Here is a 17,937-nt window from a genome sequence, read left to right on the forward strand (position 1 = left end):
ATACAATTTACCTACTACCTCTTAAAGCTACCTCTTAAACAACCAAATAAACTACTATGCCACACCCATAGGCGGCCTTACCTATGTTTCAACCGTTTCAATTGAAACGGGCCCCAGCCACCAGGGGGGCCCCCAGCTGCCAGCCACCAAGTAAAAGACAGTACAATAATTCATAGGTTTCACCAGTATTATTCCTTTTCTCTTAGTGTTTGTTTTTCCTGCTTTCCTCCTGACGTGCGCCCAGTTGCGTAACCTGATGATTGACGTCTGTCAATCACTTTCCTCCTCTTTCCTTTTTTTCCTCGGGTTAAAATGCCTCCAAACAGGCGATCTATGAGTACGTCCTAACTTAACAGAGAAATAAAACACAGCGAGAGCACAACTAAAATGTGACATTATTGGCAGCCCTGATAGTGATTGTAACACTTAATGTGTTGTGCGTACCTGTGATGCATGGATAGTGCGTTTACTGCGTCCTTTCAGGGTTTAAAGCATCAGCGACACATGGGCACATAGCTGGCAAATAATTTTATGTTTAACAGGGTAGGGCCTCATATGAAATATTGAAACGGGCCCCCAGATGTCTAAGGCCGCCACTGGCCACACCCACTATTGCCGGTCATAATAGGCATCCTGCAATTGAATCAAGGGCTTATCGATCGATTTCCAGCATGTCCCCAAGAATGAATCATATTAAATATACTAATTACCCTTCATTATTACCCTTCACTACCCCTTTTTTCTGCCTGAAGATGTAAGAAAAGAGGTAGGGTTGTGTTGTTAAAATGTTCAACATGTAAACCAATAATTTAACAAATCAGGAATACAATTCCATTTACACATAAAGCACATGATAGCTTACTGTGTTTTCTGTGCATCCCATTCATTGAAAAAGATTGAAATTATGATTTAGGATATAAGATATATTATAAATATAAAATCATAATAACCATAATTTACGTAATGTTCTGAAAATAAATACATCCTTAGTTATTGCTTGCTTTTAATAATGATTTCAAATAACATTTAATATTTAATGACTCTTTGCAATGAATAGAGAAAAACACAAGAACAAATATTTATAAATGGATATTAATAAACCTAAATGGGATTAAAAAACAACAACAATCCATTTATTATTGTCAACCATGTGGAGTTCCTATAGAAGGAAGGCAATACATATAATACAGCTATTCCTACCTGTAGATCTCCTTGTCTTCAGTTCAAAAGAAGAAGAAGGCAGTTATGTGTATCTTTATCCTCAGGTGTGGTTACGCTGTGATGTTCTCAGGAAGTGGTGGAGGTTGAGATAAGACACCTGTTCACTGTGTTTCACTATTTAAACTCAAAGGGTGGGGAGAGTCAAGGTGTGATGGGTGCTGAAGCACCTGCCCCTTTGCTCCTTGATGCCCAAAGAGCCCTTTTGTCTGTGCGATTCTTTTTTTTTTTTTTTTTTTGCGTGTGTGTTTGTGTGAAGGCCTGTCAGTAACCCTTCAAGAATAACATTTAACAAATAATAGCCTAATAATAATTTATGTAGCCTAAATGAAATGACCTGGCTCCCATTGGTAACAACATCCACCAAGACGTGCCCCAACGTGCCGCAGCGAGAGACGGGCTCGGCCCAAAATCCGACAGATCACACGTTATAGCAACAATATTGCATTTGTAATTTGTAATTTGTAATTTATTTATTTAGAAGTCAGGACAATGCACATTAATAAAACATGTACCGTAGTACCTGTAAATGTGCCAGATTGTAGCCCGTGGGCTAATTTCCATCTGGAGTCCTCTAGGCAGGTACGCTATGAAACGGGAGTAGTGATGTGGGCAAATACCACAACGGTCGGACAGAGGTGACTGCGACCGCTGCGTGAAGATGCAGTCCTGCTGATGTGATCAAGATAAAAGTCGGTTGGGGCCAGCTGTTTTATCGCTGGCCAACTCTTGAAGAGGTAGACACATTATAGCATTATGACTGATGTATAGCTCATCTGGTAGAGCAGCCCCCTCAGTAAGTAGAATCATCCTCTTCTATGGGCTCGAATCTCAGCATATATAGGTATTACTTTTAGTTAATGTGCTTTCTTTTCTCATCATCATTATGATCACTGCTATATACTATAGCCTATATAGCAGATCTGGTATTATATCAAACATCATGAAGGAAAGAAACTAAAAACATAGTCCTTTTTAAAAAAAAATCTAAGTAGATAATGCTAATTGTGGTAATGCTGGTAATTCTGGTAAGGAAAGGAGATTAACCTTAAATTTTCAATTGTTTTTTCTGCCACAGGTGTTTTCTGTGAGCCCCAGTATTGATTTGTCTTGAACATATGATGTTACTGTTGCATTTGATTACCATTGTCAGTAGTTGGCAAGGTACGCTTGAGTTTTAATTAATTCCATATCTCTCAAACTAAATGCCTGAGTTTTATGGATTTTTGTTGTGTTTTTACAACATCTGAGGAAGAATTTAATTTTCCTGTTAGGATACGGCTTAATCTCCTGTCCTTTGGAAAAGCTCAGTGCTGTATGTGCTTTTTGAATGATTTAGCTATTTGTCAGGTGATTAAGGCTGATTTGGTTAAGGTAGAAATTTGTGCTGCCCACAGTCAGAGAGAGTGGATGGCTGAGGGTTTTTCCAGTTTTAAGAACATATGAGGGAAAAACAGATGACCTGTTGTTATTTCTATATTTAGCGATTTCCAAAACATAAAACATAAATTTTGTTTGTTTTTTTAAAGAGCACATATTTTTGAATTTATCTTATGTTTCATCTCACTCACTCACTCGGCATCGTAACACATGGCGTAGAGGTGTTTGTTTCCGTGGTGACTAATAGGTCAATGACCTGGCTGCTGGGAAGAGATTGTTCTCAGATAGTTTTTCTGTGAAAGTATTGTTCATATCATCAGTTGCCTGTATTTTTCTCATCAGCTCATTAGCTTTACTGCACTTTAGCTCAGAATTCACTCACTTTCTACACATTTCAAGCACTGTCTGTAGTCCCATTTCTTCTGTTCCACTGATCCATTTTTTAATCAGTAATGAAATTGATTATACTAATAATCCACAAACAGGCAATGTGCACATAGAGGACGTTCAGTGCAGATTCTTAGTTTTTCCATAAACCCTGGGAGGGAGACTAGGTAGATTGTAGCACTTTATCAACACTGACTTGACAAAGACATTAAGAGAGCTGTCTGTTTACAATGCACTTACTAGAATCCATAAGTCTAAGATACATGCAACAAATAACTTATACCTAATATTTGCCTTCACCAAACAGTGCTTCTGCAGTCTATGACGAATGGTTGTTCATCAGTCACAGTCCTTCATGGTAAAGACTCAGTAAGAACTCTGTGAGGGTTGCCTGCACTCATGCAACTATCAAGTTAGCTATGGACATGGCAGCGTTGCATTACAAAAAATCATGCAGATACAGATCAGGAGCTTCAGTTTGTGCTCTCATCAGTAACTAAGATATTTTATAACTGCAGTGTATAGAAAAATACAGCACATCCAAACTTGAGGCAGTGTGAAGATGAGAGATCAATCTGTTAACTCCCTAGAAGTAGAAAGCTTCAGCACATCTGACTAGCAGAGTTAAGTTCTGTTAGCTGCCAAACTCAATGGAGACTGGTTTGCTGCTTCTTCTTCAGCCTAACAGTAATGGGCACAAGGTATTAAAACAGTTTTAATTGCTACCTTTGTACTGCCAAGTTACAGTAGGTGGAAAATAAGAGTGTTTACATGGTTGTCATTGTCATTTTTTTTTTTTTACATTCATTCAATTCATACATTCAAAAGATGCGCAATGTTCAGCTGTCAGAAATTAAAAGTGTTGCTTTTGGCTGTGATCACTTTTTTGTATTTCACAGGAAAAAGGAATGTCTGCACACCAGCAACAGCTCCAGAATAATTTGTTACCCTTCCTCAGACAAGGGTTTCTGACCCGAAAGTCATGCTGCCATCTATGTTTACAGGACACATTTGCATCGTGGATGCCATCACTAAAAAAAGGGAGTGTAACGTTTCGGGTCAGAAACCCTTCCTTCAAGTCTGAGGAAGGGTTTCTGACCTGAAACGTTACACTCCCTTTTTTTTCCCTTCTAGGAACAAGACCTTCCTCAATATGATTTAGGAAGGTTGGGATGTAATGCTGCACATTGTCATCATCTCACAGATCATCACTGATTACTGTATGTAACCAATGTACCTTACTTTCTTCACCACCACCATGACTTGTGCATACTTTTTGAGCAGTATCTGCAAACCAGAAGTTGGAGGATACAGCATGACTCTATTATCAGTGTGCATGCTTAATGAAAGTATATGGTAATATAAAACTTGTGCAGCTATAACAGGATTAAAGCAAGCTGAATTTGTGCTACACCAACGTGTGTAAGTTAATTAATAGTTCCTCCAAACATTGTGACAGGTTGCTTTTCACCACAACTCATCCAGGAACATGTTGGCAACTGTTTTTTGTTTGCTCAAGGCTGTTTTTAGGTACATGAGACTCAACACAAAAATCCAGATCTGCAACTTTTTGTGATTGACAGGTTTACAACACATCAAAAGATAGACTTCTGGCATCTTCTGTAGTGTTTATCTTCGATCTTGTCTTGCTCCATCCAGTTTCTCCTCCCCTTTAGAAGTTCTGTCAACATCTTTAATGTCTAACCACATTTCAACCTGAGAGTCACTCATTGACATCAACAAGTATGAAATAGTTGGCAGGTTTATATGAACAATTATAAATCATCCTTCATGAAGGTTGTAATGTTGAGTTTTATTGAAAACATTTTTGGAGGATGTAGTTTGTACTGTTGTTTAACTGAATCACATTATACAGTGTGTCTGTTGTTTAGCCAACATTCATTGATATAAATGCAATGGACACAAATAATTCACTTTATATTGCATTACTTCAGGATCCATGCAAACATAGTGGTCTTTTTCATCCAAGCCTTCTGTGAGACCTAATTGTAGGGCAAAGTAAGGATAATACAGAAGCAACTGAGGATCAGTGATTGTAAACCACACCATGGCCATAAAGCATAATTTAAGTAAGAAATGATACATAAAATACAAAACCAAAAATAATAACAACAAAAAAGTCAGTTTTCTGCATGGTCCTCAGATCCCTTTATAAAAAAATACATAGGCTACAAGAGAACAAAAACATTAATAACATTATACAAATGATGGATGCAAGGATGTGACGTACACAATTATGAAATACTTGTCTGCACCATGTGCATTTCAACAACAACATTTCAACTGCCTCTATGATCTACTGTTTATGGTAAAATTATATGGTAAATAGACGGCATGCATTTTAGTTCTCAACTACAACTATTGCAACTAATACTTGGACAACATTTTGAACACAGTTTCAAAAAATATATAGTGATAACTATAAAATACACAAATCACAGTAAATTAGAGGGGGGAAATAGCAATTAAAACCTGGGTTTCTCAATGAGTAAAAACTCCCCAAAAGGAGGAAATAATCAGGTGGCAAACAGGGTTGATGACACAAATTCTTACCATGTCATTTGTTTTATTTGTTTTGCTGGCCATCCGTTTACCATCTCCTGTAAAGTAGGGGGAGAAAAATCTTGATGGTGTTGTAGCATTACCCCAGTTAAGGAAGTATGATTAGTGACGTAGACTCACATTTTTTTTTAGATTGTGTAGATTATGGACATGCACAAACTGTGAAACCCCCAAATGTTATTTTCTTAAATGTGTGTAGAAGATGCCCATAGATGATAACATTATTCTCACTGTTAAGTAGCCTACTGTATGTAGCAGATTTAAAACATAACAAAGCACAACAATGAATATAAATGGCACTGGGTCAAATGAGTCAGTGTAATACAGGAGAATAGTTTTTTTTTATTGAATGTTTGTCATCTCTATGTCTATTGATTGCATTTGCATTAATAAATCATGCCTCTTTTTTCAAACTGCATAAGAAAAAGTGATTAAAGCAATACGTTTATGGAATTAATATACCAGTAGTGTGTTTTACTGTGGTCCAGTAGGGTGCATCATACTTTGTCTCATCTATTACTGTTACTAAACACTTTCTTTCAGTTCCAAGAAGAACAGAAGAACATGCATGATGTTAAAGCAAAAAGTTCAGGTGGAAGTGAAGACGTGTCGGCGGTGATCCCTTCTTTTCATCAACACATCAATATAGCACAATAACCATTTAAATCATTTTACAACTAATTTGGACTGGTAAAAACAAAAACACCTTATAAATATTAAATATGAGGGGATTTCTATACTTTTATTTAAAGCAGAAGTAAGCGGAATGTTTGTGTTAATATAAGTCTTAAATAGTTATATCTTCCGACAGCAATCACTTACATAGAGTGTTTGGTCCGAAACACGGGTCTGTCAGTCACTCTGCTCTGCTGTATGCCGAGGAGAAAACGTCTTGTATACTTCCTCATCCAATGAGGAGAGAGAACGGCATGAAGGGCTGTGTGTGCAGCCAAGGGATGCGCGTGAAAGTGGTGACTAGGGGTTGCATGACTTCAGATTTTTTAAAGTCGACTTTAATGTTATGAAAGTCGAGTCGACGTCGACTAGTCGCTGATGACGTCATTCATATTTTTCCCATCATAACTACAATCACAGGAGGAGGGAAATGCTTTGCAACAATCTGTATTCACTGACAGACAGCTCACGCACAGAAATTAGTCCACAGAACAGCAGCTTTATAAACAACAAACTGTAAATCAGTTTGTTTTTGTAATAGGCCTATACACTCCTATACAAGTGCAAAAGATAGTACTGTAGCTACCCACATAGCAGTGACATTTGGCCCAGATCTGGCATGAAGCTGGCACAGGTGGCATTCAGTCGGCAATGGCATAAGGCATATGAACCGAACATGGCCCAGGTGTGGCAAAGGTGGCACTGTCTTGACTCTGGCAGACAAGATATGGGCCAGTTGTTGAGTGTAGTAGGCTATCTGGCCCATTGTCCGTTAAACAATTAGGGAGGAAAACGACTACAGGCCTCATCAACATCACAGTCCTGCTCAGTCACAGTTTAACTCACAGTTTTTGTTTTTCCTGGTTGGTTGTTGCTGTTATTGGTTGTTATTGTGTGCAACGTAAAGCTGTCGCAGCTTCTCCTGCTCTCTCCGCGCCGGTCAAACATCGACCCGTCTGTAGGCTACTCGGTTTTCCACACACACAGGTCTGTATGTATGGATGTGTGTCTTGTGTGCAGATGCAACTGACAAATATTTATAGATGGACAAGCAAACTTAATCATAATTTATTTTATTTTGACCGGATTCTCTCACCTTTTCTGTCCCCGACTTCCTGTCTGGTACGATCTCGTTCTATTCAGCTTGACGGCGCTCGTATTTTTTTCGTTCAGCGCACTCAGCTGTTGTTTCAAGCCGCTCTTCTCTCGTACTGTCACATGTTCAGCGACTAGTCGACGTCAAGCTCAAAACGTCATTGTGGAGCAGTAAAGTCAACTAGTCTGTGCAACCCCTAGTGGTGACGTAGGGACGAGGACCAATAGATTCATGACGAGGGCGGGGGCTGCTACTACATCGGCTGACAAGAAGATAGCCAAAACGACTGGATCGCTAACTTCTGCTTTAATTTAAGAGCATGCTTTTTCTCATCTTAAATTTAATTCACTGTATAAACTGTACATATTTCCTGCAATTATAGATAATTCCTTATAATTATATGTTTCAAATTTCTTTATTAGGATTAACCCCTTGAGGTGTATCCCCTCGTTTTCGAGTATGTAGGGTCATTTTCCGGTTATTTATTTCCTGATTACATAATAATAATAATAATAATAATAATAATAATTCTTTATTTATATAGCACTTTTCGCAGCACAAAGTCACAAAGTGCTTCACAAAACATAATAAAACAACACAACAAGAGCAGCAGAGTCCTTCATGAAACATAATAAGACAATGCAGTATATACATAGATGAAGAGCAACAAAGAATAAAGCAACAACAGTAATTAAGTGCCATGCAGTTCAAAAGCCTGTCGAAACAGGTACGTTTTTAACTGCGCCTTGAAGGCTTCAATCGACGCAGAGGCTCTTAAGTGTGGGGGAAGAGCGTTCCAGAGTCTGGGGGCCACCGAACGAAAGGCTCGGCCCCCTTTTGTTTTGAGGTTGGTCCGGGGAAGAGCGAGGAGCCCCTGGTCGGAGGACCTTAGGGGCCGACTAGTGGAGTAGGGCTGGAGGAGGTCGGAGATGTAGGCCGGGGCAGACCCATGTAGGGCATTGAAGGTGGTGACCAGTATTTTAAATTGAAGTCTAAAAGCTATGGGGAGCCAATGAAGGGCGCGGAGGATAGGTGTGATATGGCAAGACTTCTGTGAGCGAGTTAGTAACCTGGCGGCAGCGTTCTGTATTAGTTGTAGACGGTCCAGAGATGATTTATTGAGGCAGGTAAACAGTGAGTTACAGTAATCTAGTCTTGATGAGATGAAAGCGTGGACGGCCAGTTAGAGTTCTGAGTGTGATACCATGGTTCTGAGTTTAGCAATATTTCTGAGGTGGAAGAAGCAGGTGCGGGATAGGGTTTTGATGTGTTTGTCTAGGAGCATGTTTTGATCAAATAAAACGCCGAGGTTTCTCAGGCTGGAGCGGATGTTGCAGCTTAAAGGGATAGTTCACCCTAGAATGATATTTTGCTCATTATCTACTCACCCTCATGTGGACTAAGGGCTGGAAGAAGTTTCAGAGTCCTCCGTCCCTTCTCTGAGTTACAGGGGGTCTTGGTGTAGCAGTGCATGTCCATATAACGGTTGTAAAGGGACACCAGAGCTCTTCCTAAAAAAACACACGCAAAAAAACATCCAAATACCTCCATGCTGCTCGTATGTAATGTCCGTCTTGTGCTGAAGCCCCAAATTGCGTAATTGTCCCGAAAAAATTAAATAAGTCTATATTTTAAGCTTGTTTGTAGCGGAAGCTTCTCAAAGCTCCTCTTCCTGGTCCGTCCAAATCTCGCGTGATTTGCGCCGGCGTCAGTGCGGTTACTGCGAATCACGCGAGATTTGGACGGACCAGGAAGAGGAGCTTTGAGAAGCTTCCGCTACAAACAAGCTTAAAATATAGACTTTTTTTTTTTTTTCGGGACAATTACGCAATTTGGGGCTTCAGCACAAGACGGACATTACATACGAGCATCATGGAGGTATTTGGATGTTTTTTTGTGTGTGTTTTTTTACGAAGAGCTCTGGTGTCCCTTTACAACCGTTATATGGACATGCACTGCTACACCAAGACCCCCTGTAACTCAGAGAAGGGACGGTGGACTCTGAAACTTCTTCCAGCCCTTAGTCCACATGAGGGTGAGTAGATAATGAGCGAAATATCATTCTAGGGTGAACTATCCCTTTAAGGCCCCCATGTGGGCAGTCACCTTGGCTACGATGGGGTCAGCAGCAACAATGAGAACCTCAGTTTTATCTGGGTTTAGCTGGAGGGAGTTGCCTGCCATCCAGTTCTTAATAGCAGCTAGGCATTCTAAGAGAACATTTATTTTTTCTAAGTTATCTGGTTTAAAAGATAGGTATAGCTGGATATCGTCCGCGTAGCAATGATAGGAAATACATTTGAAACTATTGATTAGAGGGCCTAAGGGGAGCAGGTAGAGAGCCCAAAGGATTGGAGCCAACACAGAGCCTTGGGGCAGGCCACAGTGTAATGCTGCGGGAACAGATGTGTGAGGGCCGGCAGCAACAGTAAAGCTTCTCTCAGATAGGTATGAGACAAACCATTTCAGGGCGTTCCCGGGGACACCTACCCAGTCTTTAAGCCTGTCTAACATGATATGGTGGTCCACGGTGTCAAAGGCTGAGCTCAGATCCAGCAATACCAAAATGGAGCATTCCCCAGCATCGGATGCCATCATGATGTCGTTGGAGACTCTGAGGAGGGCTGTCTCAGTGGAGTGCTTCTGACGGAAACCGGATTGAAATTTATCTAGGATGTCATGATTGGCCAGGAAGGAGGAGAGTTGGTTGGCAACAGCTTTTTCAAGAATTTTGGAGATGAATGGCAATTTGGAGATGGGCCTGTAGTTTTTGGGCAGTGATGGGTCTAGGTTGGGTTTTTTGAGAAGTGGGTTGACGACAGCTTGTTTGAAGGAGGAGGGAACACAACCTGATTGCAGTGAGGTGTTGATGATAGAGACCAGGCTGGGGCCAACAGAGCCGATGACCTCCTTCAGCAGGGAGGTGGGGATGGGGTCTAGGGGGCTGGAGGAGGATTTCATTGAGCTGACTAACTTGATGAGGTTTTGCAGAGTAATGCAGGCAAAGTTGTTGAGAGAAACCTGCCTAGCAGGGCAGGAGAGGCGGGGGACTGTAGAGGCGGTGATACTGGCCCTCACATCAGAGACTTTATTTACAAAAAATGCGAGGAAATCATTGCAGTCCTGGTTGGATGCAATTGGGACTACAGGGAGAGGGGGGCTGACAATTGTACTTATGGTTTGGAAAAGGACCCTTGGGTTTCGCCTACTAGATTTGATAAGGGTTGCAAAGTAGGCGGCCCTTGCCTTCTTTACGCTATTGTTGAGTTCCCTTAATAGCTCCTGTAGAAACAAACGGTGCACCTGCAGGTTCGTGGACTTCCACCGTCGCTCAGATTGGCGGCATTTGCGTCTGAGGCAGCGTATCTCATCTGTTAGCCAGGGGATGGGTTTTACAGATGGGAGGTTACGCGTTGTAAGGGGGGCAATATCATCTAGAATAGCAGAGCAGTGCGAGTTGAAAGCATGGACCATGCAGTCAATACTTTTGTGGGGGGGTTGCAGGGATTGCAGAGAGGATACATTGCTGTTAAAAGCGGCTGTAAAATTTTCAGCTGAGAGACTATTTAAAATTCGCAAGGTTTTTACCTGCCGCACTGGAGCAGGGTCAGCCTCAAAAGAGAGATTGAATAAGACACACGAGTGATCAGTTACAGAGGGTTGTTCAATGGTGACAGACTCGACATTTAAAGCCAGAGTGAAAACAAGGTCTAACGTGTTTCCCTTTGCATGGGTTGGACCAGAAATGTGTTGAATCAGGTTAAAAGCTTCGGTAACATTTAGAAAGTTGGAGGCAAGGCAATTACTGCTGTCATTTACATGGATATTAAAATCCCCGGCTAAGAGGATCTTCTCATGGTGGATAATAGACGCTAAGAAATCACTAAAGTCAGACAGAAAAACACTATTTACTCCTGGGGAGCGATAGACTAAGGCACAATGAAAAGGGTTCGAACGACCGACTTTACACAGCAATACTTCAAAGGAGGCAAGAGAGCTGAGGCTTACTCTGCGAATTTTGAGGCAGTCTTTATGCACAATTGCAAGACCCCCACCCCTGCCTATGGTCCGGGGTGCACAGATAAAAGAGCAGTCAGGGGGGCAGAGTTCATTTAGAGAGACAGTGGCGGCAGTGGCTCGGGTGGTAGAGCGGGTTGTCCAATGATCAGAGGGTTGGCGGTTCGAATCCCGCTCTATCCTGGTTGCTGCCGTAGTGTCCTTGGGCAAGACACCTTACCCACCTTGCTCCTGATGGGTCGTGGTTCGCGCCTTGCATGGCAGCTTCCGCCGTCAGTGTGTGAATGTGTGTGTGAATGGGTGAATGTGATGTACTGTAAAGCGCTTTGGGTATCGTTCAGGTATAGTAAAAGCGCTATATAAATACAGACCTTTTACCATTTACATAATCATCACCTTTTTGCCAGGTCTCTGTCAAGAGGAGGAGATCCAGGCCTTTAGAGGTAAATAAGTCATTTAGGATAAAGGCTTTATTGTTAATTGAACGGGCGTTTAACAGGGCTATCTTGAGGGGGCGGGAGGGGCCACTGCTGTCAGCTGCCAAGACCTGTGGGAGGGAGCGCAGGTAACGGGGGTCAGGTCCCCTGTGCCTCTTCCGTTTCACTAGTGAGGGTCTAGCACTGGAAACAGCATTGTTGATGGAAGCAGGCCTTGTGGAGATGAGGACAGGAATGACAGGTGGGAGGATAGGTTGAGAACTAGGGGGGGGGGGGGGGGTTGTCAAAGCAGGCTGATTTGAGCTGCTTGCAAATTCGTTCGTGTTTATGTTAACAACATGTGAGGCTGGAGGAGAGACTGCAGAAAAACTTTTCCTGTAGTTGTTAGGAGCAGGAGGAATTGCAGATGCTGCGGCAGCAGGGGCTGTGCTGTCTGGGGGGGAGATGTGTAGTAGCGGCAGGGGCCTGTAGGGGGAGTGGTTGCGGGAGGCAGTGCACACATGAGTCTCAGAGGGCGCCATAGAGGAAGAGTAAGAGGGAAGCACTGCCGAGGGGGTGTGGCACGTAAATAGTCAACACGTGTGGGCCAGGACGTGAACGGTGTGCTGGATGTTTATCCATACATAATATGGATAATATCCATACAGTCCTCTTAAAACTTCACCTTTTGACTTTGCTCTCTTGGCAGGAAGTCTGTAGCAGTCAGTAGGTATCATTCAGTCAAAACACAAGAATAATACCCAACCAGCTGTTCTTGCTGGACAAAATTCTTCCATCTTAATAAACTCATTATTAGTCATAGTTCAAGGAACATGAAGGCCATGAAATCTCTCTGCTGTATAGATGAGGTAGTGGATGGACAAGGTAGAAAACTTGATCTTCTCAATGACAAGGCCATGTGACTCAAATACCCCTTTTCCACTGGCCAAAAAACCCGTTTAAACCCGCTAACAATCGGCTTTTGGTGGCAGTGGGAAAGGCGCACCGACCTGCGTCAAACGACTCGGCAAGCGACACGGGTTAAAATCGGCTTCAATCGGCTCAGCTCCGATCGGCTTGCAGTAGGAACGCCAGACGTGGGTCAACCCGCTAATTTACGTGATGACGCTGAGCGTTACGTGACGCCACGTCATCGCGCCGGTCGCATCTCATATCACGTACCAAAACAAAGCTCTGCTCTCATTCGAGACTGGGATGAAAAGATCAAAGAACACTGACCAAAAACTATTGAAAAAAAGAAGCGACAGTCTGTTTAACTGACGTGTTGTGCCTCGGACGTCCGTCATACAGCCATGGCAGATTCACTGTCCTCCGCGGTCCTGGTGCTCCGCAGTCTGCCTCGGCCGATGGACCTCACACTCCGCGGCGGCGGCTGTTGCATGACACGGTGTTTCTCGCATCGCGACTGGTTTATGCTCTGTCTGATCCCCCATAGTCCACAGTAGAGATAGACAGGAAAGGGGGAGGCAGAGGGAGGGGTAATGACATGCAGGAAAGGGCTGCCCGACGCGGGATTTGAACCAGGGCCACCTGCGGTGAGGATTTTAGCCTCTACATGGGGCGCGGCCGCTCTACCCACTGCGCCACGGGGGACGACCCCCATTCTGCAGGACCGCCATTCCGACGGTCCTGCAGAATGACGGTGCCAGTCCAAAAATTCCTTCTGAGGGGCTGCTGTTACGAATGTGTTTTATTTTGAAAATTGACCGGATTCTCTCGTGGTTTGACTTGATCGCGCCGCGGGGACAGCCCCCCCCCCCAAAGTTTCACCCAGATCTGATGCAGCCATGGCACTCCTGCTGAAAAATAAATGTCCTTGCTCTGTGCTTTGGTTGAGTTTAGGCAATGTAGAAAGGAGTTGGTTAAGTTTAGTAAAAAAAATTAGGTGGAAGCCAAGAAAGTCTCTGATAATATGGAGCTCCTCCAGGAGTTGAACCCTAATCTCCCACACAGGAGGCGGATGCTCTAACCACTGTGCTACCAAAGCATTCACTGTAATGTGTGTACCCAGTGCCTTAAACCTTTTAATGGTGGACTTTTTTCATGTTCGGAAAAGCATCCCTTTTCCATAATTAAGTAAACGTTCGAAATGGCGGCCCTTCAGAATGGCACCCTGGAACCCTGCGCCACGCACCGCCCCAACCCGCTAATTTTAGTGAGAAAACGGCTAAAGTGAAGCATGACACAGCAGTACAAAATAGTCACCATTGTCTCAGAGGAGCCATTTGTGTTCTAGCAAGTAATGTTTGTCAATCCAACAAGTAATGCATAACAAGGTACAGATAAGAACCAACAGCCTTCTTTAGAAACACCTCTACGTGTTGATGATGACAAACCTAAAAAACAAACTCATCCCGTAGCTATTGTAACACATTGCTTCAGCCATCCAGTTATGTGCATGACTAATTCATTTGAAAAGCCTGAGTGACGTGACTGAATGCTATCAAGGGAAGACATGAGTAAACTGGTGTTGTAATGGAACATGATATATTTTTTTAAAGAAAGAATAATAAACTATATTTTCTCACTTTTGGTCAATTTGAATTAAAGTGTCTGCCAGATGACTAAATGTAAATACTTTAACGCCACTTTGTGTACAGTAGTTAATTTAAGGCCACCATCATGTCATGTGGTGTATTTTCTGTATTGTGGCCAGCAACTTGAGTTTAACTCTTTTGAAGACTACGTATATCTCTGAATCAGTACCTCTCTAACTTTCCTCCTTTTTTTTTAAAAGGACTTGAAAGAGCAGTAATATTTTTCAATCATTCAAAGTCACACCTGTGTTTCTCTCACTTGATTCCAGTGAAGGTGGGATCTGTGTGACGTGCATTAGTCACCAGAATGTCATTGTGTTTTGTCAGTCAGGTTTGTTTTTGTTTTTTTTAAATAGTACTAATAGGGGGTTGTTTATTGTTGGACAGCGGTCACGGCTTCTATTTTAATAATGTGCGATAATGTTCATCTGAAATGGTTGAGGACAAAGACTGGGTTCACAGGAATTCATGCAATGGAACTTTGAAACCCAGATAAGATCGTGTAGCCAACTCGGGAAGTGATAAATGAAACATTGTTGAAAGACAACCTGTCAATGATCAAATGTCTTTAACCTCTGTTGTTGAGTATTTTCTCAACTTTCTTCTTAAGTTTCTTCTTAAGAAAAAACTCAAGAACAAATGGTATTCTTGAAATCAAAGTTCTCAAATTTGTTCTTTACTTTTTTCTTAACTTTAAGACAACCTTGACCTGTCTTAAAATTCCTACGGTGAATAGGTAAGCCTCTAAAATCACCCTTTTCAACAAATTTTAGACAAGTTTAGACTAGTAGGCTAGGTCATAGATTTGTGCCCAAAAATAAATGTTAGACTTATACAAATGAAATCAGTCTTAATCATCACCTATATGAGCTTCTAGTCCTGTGTGGTGGTTGCTTTGTTTTGTTGTGCACGTGGATGTTTCTGGGTGGAGAGCGAGAGAGTTGATGACGGAGCTCAGGTGAAGCTACGTGCAGCAAAGTAGGAGACACAGACCTGACGATATACTCGTAGGCTCAGGGCTGCTAGCCACTACAGTAGCTGTCTCTGATGCTGCTGAGTGCTATCACGTCTCTCTCTCTCAGCAGCAGCAGTCAGGGCTGCAAAGAAAAAGACATACAGTCTGAGTGAAGCGCTGGAGCCGCGGACCGATTCCCCACCGTCACCGACAACTAAATGTAGTGAACCCAAGAATGTGTCACCACATTATTTTGAATTTAATGGAAATTAATCCTTCTGTTAATTTTTGCCGATCGGAGGTGATTCTCTGGTAATATCTGCTATACACACATTTTATTTTTCATGTACATTGTGGAGTAAAAGAGAAAATTATTAAGTGGAACCTTTGAGGCCGGAACTGTTGCCATTCGGGTGGTCTCAGGTGTGGACTTCCGCCCACTCTCCAGGTGCAACTTGGACGGCACATGCACCACTCGTGTCTCGTGTCTTCATTGCTCTTCCACTCTGTCTGTTTCCACAGGTCAGTACTTGACAAAGGTTGATAATTTTAAGTTGTTTATGTTTTTGGGTGTGCATACATATACTAAGAGTGAGTTTTATGGTCATTTGCGTATGTTTATTGTTGTTAAAGGTGTACAGAAAAGAAAACTGAATTTGAGCCCACTCTGGATCATAAAATTCATGTGATAACTCGTCTATCAGACGATGTAGGCCAAACTTTGTGCAAAATTCTATTTTTGAGTAAATCCGGAATGAAAGTGTGTATTTTTTTTTCGCATTGGATAATGCAGGCGCACGGATTATACGTCAGCCTGTACACGATTCATCAGCCACTGATATTGGATCCATCATCCGTCATTCAAACGTCTGAGACACACACACACACACACACACACACACACACACACACACACGGAGCTCGGTCTCGCCCCAAGCTTTGAATATCCCGCCCGCTCGATAACGACCAATCAAATTCGTTTTCCTTACTCGGGTAAACTCCTTCTCAGCCTTCTCAAAATATTTGGTCCACTTCTGGTGCACTTGCAGGCCACTGAACTCCTCATCATGGTTGCACCTTTTTGTGAATTTCCTCAGATTGGTGACCTGGTCAAAACACTTGACATCATCAACAGGCACCCCCTTCTCTCCTAGGTACATGATGCAGGCCTCCACATCATTCCAGTTTGGTGTTTATTTTCATAATGGTTAATTGCTATGTTTGATTATTTTTAATAAGCTGTACTCAGTTAACCTAAACACCTTAACTTACAGGGCCTATAAAAGACTGACTCAAGGTTAGTCAGGCAATTATGTGTAACTGTATCACACTTGCTGTTTAACTGCTAACCTGATTACTTTTAATGAAGTGAACATTGCTGCTGATTATTGTTCAGTTGTGCATTTCACATCTTCAGGTTCAGGGTCATTTCGCACATTACAGAGCAAGCTAAATATGAAGTCTTTAAACAGTAATGTATGTATTTCATATGAAATTACCAAATGAAGAACATATAATATTGAGGGATACATAAAGCACCACAGGTCCATACTTTTGCACTGCAGGAATAAAAAAAATACGAATAAGAATTTATACATTTTAAGACGAGTCAAAATCAAGACGAAGAAACTAGTGTGGTTAAGGTCTTGCGTTTAAATCACTTGTGAGAGTAGATAAACGTATAGTACCACAACAGAAATGCAAAATCCATATTTTGAGCTAATATGTTAAGTTGTGCTTGAATGATATACTGGACCTGTAGGCTACCACCTGATCATGCAACATCTCCAAAAAATAGTGTCAATCCTGGCCAGTGCACAATCCCAGCCAGGCTCGTTGTGCTCCTCAAAGGCTAGAAGCAGATCCTGGAGGTGATATAACAGAGCAGGGCATTGCCACTTACTAGCACTAGGAGGAGGTAAAAACAATTTTGTCAGTTTTCCTGTTGGCCTCATTTACACTCAGTGAAATGGACAAAACATATTTCTGAAACGGGCTCCCCTGAAACATAAGTTGTCAGGGGAGTTTTTTTTTCTAAAGTGAAAACAAAACAATTATTTGTTGGCACCTGTACACCCGATACAGCTAATGTGTCTCTGGAATCTACAAACATCTAATTAAGACATACCTTAATATGGTATGTGTTGCTTTTAGTGCATGTAGTTGCACATAACAAGTGTTTCAGAGTTCCTTTCTGGAAAATGGGTGCCAGTGTATCATTGAGTGATGAGTTGCCACAACTGAGGAAGACATCATGTGGAAATGGAACTGTTTTGTTATATCAATAAGAATTTGGACACCTCCTTGTTGTAAACAGATCTTGACTCTGTTTTGTACAACAGTGCTATCTTCAAGACATTTGTATTTTGTATTAAAACAATGAATACAGGATTTATTGCAGGACTGTGTCATTCCTTGTAAATTGCCAACTGAATGTATGAAAATGGGAAAAAAATTGAAACTGTGCAGTGTTTTTTCTGTCCATCAACAACAACAACAACAACAACAACAACAACAACAATAACAGTACAACTGGATAATAAGTTAAAGTAAAATCTTTATTTTAAACATTTTAATAAAAACTAAACTGTTACATAATGCAATGTGCAAAATAAGTTTGTCTGTATGAGAAGATCAGCCAGGGAAGGCTTC

This window comes from Trachurus japonicus, chromosome 18 (assembly GCF_045865225.1).
Source record: "Trachurus japonicus isolate A0001 chromosome 18, Traja_1.0".
Lineage (NCBI taxonomy): Eukaryota > Metazoa > Chordata > Actinopteri > Carangiformes > Carangidae > Trachurus > Trachurus japonicus.